Genomic DNA, 5,203 nt, shown 5'->3' with positions numbered 1-5,203 from the left:
TTTCAGTGTTTTATCCATGAAAACTATCTTATTTTAGGCTTATTATGAGGAGTTAGCCCTATGACTGTTAATTTCCGACTACTGTGAGAGAAAACTGCTTATGATTCCAAAAATAATCCAGGTTTCGATATGAATTAATTTGGACCACTTGAATTGGGGAATTGTAGATTCAAAAAACGATCTCAGGAAATATTTTTTCATAAAAAAATAGTTTGAGTAAAATTATGTTTTGAATATAGCGTGAATGGACAATAAGGCTATAAGTTTATTATGGTCATGTGAACCATATTTGTCAAGAGTTTAATGTCGTAACTTGTTTTGAGCATATGTTTTATGAGTATAATATTGTTTCTTGTGGAAATATCAGCTCGTAAGCTGTGAAATTTGAAAATATTGACGATCATTGGTTTGTGCAGAATAAAATGGCATGAATTTCACAATCAGGTCAAAATTTTATCTTGAAGAAATAAAAACTGATTTTTTCATATTTTTCCTACAAAATACAATAAATAAGCTTCATTTGCTTCATACAACATTTTTTTCTAAGTTAAACCGTTTTTGATCTGCAGCCGGTAGAAAGCGTACCGATTCTAAAGTGCGCAGGCTTTACACTATCATGCGCGGTGCAGAAAAAGTGCTGCACCGGTGTAGCACGAAAATCAAAAACGAACACTTTCGGTGCAAAAGTGCTACACCGGTGTAGCACCACCGCAAAAACGAAAACGACATTAGAGTAATGTGGTTTTTGTGGCGGTGCTACACCGCTTCGTGCTACACTTTTCACTACAAAAACGAACATTTTCGGTGCAGTTGCATTGGTGTGCGTGAATAAAAACCAAAATATTTACAACTTTGCAAACGTTGATTGGTGGACACGTACACCCGCTACACTCTCGAATTTTTGAGTGCTGCACTATTTTGAGCGGTGCAGAAAAAGTGCTACACCGGTGCAGCACGAAAATCAGAAACGAACACTTGGTGCAAAAGTGCTACACCGGTGTACCACCATAGCAAAAGCGAAAACGACATAAGCATGCCAGCACCAGGGTGCGATGACGTCACGTTTTCGATTCCCGCAATAGAGTTAAGAAACTATAGAGGACGAATGTCGCTGCTGTTCCCTTTGTTCTCGTTCGCAAACATGTCGGGTATCTATCTGTCAAACTGCATACTTTTTCGCTTTGACACTTATAGCCCGGCCTATCTCCGTCAGCAAGAGATGTTGCGGCAGCGACGCCAGCGACATTCTTCCTCTATAATTTATTACCTCTATTATTCCCGCATCTTGTACAGTAGACGTTCGATAACTGCAACATGTTTATGTTTTACTTAGCGAATGAAATTCGATAACTGCAACAACTGACAGACGTCAAAGAACTGTCAGTCGCTGCAAAATGCACCCAATGTGCATACAGAAAACATCGCACTGCAACAAAAGTGCATCTGAAAAACATCGCATCGCTGTTGACATTTGATTTTGACGGATAGCGGTGCGATAACTGCAAAATTGTTGCACTTAGCGGACTTGCAGTTAAAAAGCATTGCAGTTAAACCGTTTGCACCGAGCGAACGTCTACTGTACCAATGTTTAGGGAACTCAAATACATTGTCAATGGGGGAACCCAATTGATGTTGGCTGCAAACAATTCTATTGGGTGGGAATAGGGATGTCATATTCGCCCCCAAAACGACGATTCGACCGCTTGGGAGTGTTGTCGTGATTATGCTTCCCGAAAGCAATGTCAAATTCGTTCGGGGTTTCAAAACATTGGAAAGAAATTCATTATTGTTACAGTCAGATTGAGATTTACGAGTAAATGAGTGTGATCCGAAGGTATAACTCAGAAGGTGCGACACTAGTTTTGCCAAGCCAAAAAAACCTCAAAAAAAGCCGAAAAAAGATCAAAAAAGTCGCTAAAACCCGCAAAAGTTTTGCGGGTTTTTGTTGAAGCTAGTCCACCATGGCCACGCAGGCCATAGCGAGGCTAGCTCCGTCGATGCCTGTTTCTAAATTACAATGAAAATAAAACGCTAGACATCTTCCATCAAACTAGACGGCTGCCGACTGATACCTCAATCTGCAACCGCCACACTCTTTATTCCATTCAGGTATATACAATTCAACATTTTTCTTCTAAACTTCATACCTCTGCCATCTCTCCAACAATTGTACCTACCAACAATACTGCAGCCATTCACGTACCTGAAGGTTCGACGCTACCCGAGCGTTCAACGCTACCTAACTTCCAACACTCCTCCTTAGCGTCGCAACCTTCGAACCACGATCACCTCCTCCTGGATCGAAGCTCCTCCTCACTCCAACGCTTGGCAAGTGGCCCAACTCCGACGCTTGCACCAGCTCTACACCAGTTCTGAGCTCCGACCAGGTCCATCTCCGAGCTCCACCTTCATGTTGTCTTCCGGATCACTCCTCCTGTCGCCAACCTCTTCGTCCAGGTGCGACCCCCGAGCTGCATCCGATCCAACTCAACAATCCTCGCGCTCCATCCAGTGACCAGCCAGCAGTCATCCAGTTGACCCGTATCGCCAACATTCCCATGGATCCTGTCCTCCGTTGCAGCCAATCCATCCGCCCAAGGATCCCGTGCTGCGACTCCGCGACTTATGCGGCCGATCCTTCTCCCGGTCGATACGTGCTGTGGAACACGCTCCTGGGCCCATAACCTGTTGAAGCTAGTCCACCATGGCCACGCAGGCCATAGCGAGGCTAGCTCCGTCGATGCCTGTTTCTAAATTACAGTAGACGTTCGATAACTGCAACATGTTTATGTTTTACTTAGCGAATGAAATTCGATAACTGCAACAACTGACAGACGTCAAAGAACTGTCAGTCGCTGCAAAATGCACCCAATGTGCATACAGAAAACATCGCACTGCAACAAAAGTGCATCTGAAAAACATCGCATCGCTGTTGACATTTGATTTTGACGGATAGCGGTGCGATAACTGCAAAATTGTTGCACTTAGCGGACTTGCAGTTAAAAAGCATTGCAGTTAAACCGTTTGCACCGAGCGAACGTCTACTGTACAATGAAAATAAAACGCTAGACATCTTCCATCAAACTAGACGGCTGCCGACTGATACCTCAATCTGCAACCGCCACACTCTTTATTCCATTCAGGTATATACAATTCAACATTTTTCTTCTAAACTTCATACCTCTGCCATCTCTCCAACAATTGTACCTACCAACAATACTGCAGCCATTCACGTACCTGAAGGTTCGACGCTACCCGAGCGTTCAACGCTACCTAACTTCCAACAGTTTTTTCGTTTTTTTTTCAACTTTTTTTGGGGTTTTTCGACTTGGCAAAACTAGTGTCGCTCCCCCTGGTATAACTGTTTATTCTGAGCATAACAATATTTTTTACGACAGTAAAAACTAATTAGAAGTACGATATTTCTGGGTCTGAAAATCGTTCAGGCGAAGTGGATAGCAAATCTAACTTAAAATATCCTACATTTCTAACCTCAACTCCTCACTTGCACAAGCCGGATCTCATTTTTCACGGCAATGGTGGAACAAAATGCAAAACTAATGTACGTGCGACCGAGGGAATTGAAAGTTCTACCATTACCACTCAAAAAAAATGTCGGATGTGGGTTGTAAGTAGGAAAAATAAAATAATTCCCCCAACAGATTATGTTGATAGGTATGTAAAAAAAGGTAAACATCATCAGTTCGGTAGTTGCGCTACCGAAACAAAGATGGGTAACAGTATGTTTTGTTTTTCCCTTGAAAGCCAATAGTGGTTTCGCAGCGCGGCATCACGAACACTAATGCAAATCTACTGGTTGAAAATATGCCCATTTGATTTTGCCGGGAACAGCTGATTTTTGTTTACTATTTTCAACCAGTAACTCAGGTAGTATTCGTGTAATGCAACGTGTACGTACACGCAACACCACTAAAAGCAGAAACCACTATACGTGCATGCCAGCATAAATTCGTGCAGTGGACCATTCAAATCGAACGCCAAAATTTATATAATGCATGTGTCACACCCAGGGAGGGTGCAGGCACGTCAAACTCGAACAAACTACGCCTACCTAACATGCATCGAGCGGGCCTTCCCAAACAACACACTGCGATTTCGCGGGCCACCCCCATCGGCAAAACAAAGCGATATCCAAGCAGGATTCAACCAGGCTTCAGGTCGCGTTGCCAGTCGACACTAACACACTCGCAAAAGATCAGCGGTAGGCCTACCTTGCCGCTTGCGGGTCTCCTGCAAGGAGAATACATTTTACTAAGGTGGCGCAGATAAACATTGCAAACCACTGGTTGTCTCTTCCATTCTTCTGGTGTTCTTATGGAACTGAAATAGTGACGTCACTATTTTAGTCGCATAAGAACACCAGAAGAGTGGAAGAGACAACCAGTGGTTTGCAATGTTTATCTGCGCCACCTTAGTAAAATGTATTCTCCTTGGGTCTCCTGGTCACACCCCTTCGTTTTCGGCCGATGATTCTTTTCATATTATTTCCATTGGGGTTGGCGATGTTTTTTTGCCAGTCAATTTGACAGTTCGCATGCTGTCATCTGTTTACCTTTCCTGCCTCAGTCGACCGTCTGCACCTTCCCTTCGACCGAAGCAAAAATAGAAAATACAAAAAATCCACCAAGATGGTGATTATTATTTAGCAAAACTTTTGACCCGCGAATTTGGTCCGTTTGGCAAGCGTTGTTCACGGTTTGGAATAGGTCCCCGCGATCCAAATTATACAGTGTTTTACGGAAGAGTGCAATGTGGGTGATCGGTGCGTTGGTAGAGTGGAATTGTTGCGTCTGTGATTCGGTAACGGAGCCTCGAGATTTTCCTGTTGATTACCTTGAATGCCCCTCCGTTCGTTTGCGCAGAGAAGAGGGAGATCAGCAGCGAAAATATTTTTCTTCATTTTCGATGGATGGGATTAGGTGAAATCTAATGCAATGGATCGCTTATGATTGCATGCAGCGAAGACGTGATTATTGCAAAATCGTTCAGGTTCTAGGCAGATGTCTTGAAACATTGTGATTATGGCAGTGTTTAGTTGTAATCAGATGGGCTATTTATAGCGTAACATGTGAAAAGGACCAAAATTTGTTAGCATTGGTAGTCAAGAACCTAGGTCATGAATAAATCAACTTTGTAGATTTTGTGTTGGATTGATTTCAAATTTTGTTACAAACTTATAAAT

At 42.9% G+C, this 5,203-nt stretch overlaps 1 protein-coding gene across 15 annotated transcripts in view; it reads left to right on the top strand.

The window, feature by feature from the left end:
• The first annotated feature begins 4,567 nt into the window (after positions 1–4,567).
• The window catches only part of LOC109429106 (ubiquitin thioesterase trabid), an 18,908-nt gene continuing 18,272 nt past the window's right edge, over positions 4,568–5,203 (top strand). For 2 of the 15 annotated variants that reach the window (XM_019704956.3, XM_019704955.3), the window contains exon 1: positions 4,568–4,783. The gene's annotated coding sequence lies outside the window, so the exon portion shown is untranslated. Of the gene's footprint in view, positions 5,037–5,203 lie in introns of all 15 variants that reach the window. The other 13 variants (XM_019704954.3, XM_019704953.3, XM_019704952.3 and 10 more) reach the window with 11 other exon arrangements.

Source organism: Aedes albopictus, chromosome 3 (genome assembly GCF_035046485.1).
Source record: "Aedes albopictus strain Foshan chromosome 3, AalbF5, whole genome shotgun sequence".
Classification (NCBI taxonomy): domain Eukaryota; kingdom Metazoa; phylum Arthropoda; class Insecta; order Diptera; family Culicidae; genus Aedes; species Aedes albopictus.
The sequence above is the reverse complement of the archived record's forward strand: the minus strand, read 5'-3'. Positions and strand labels throughout refer to the sequence as shown.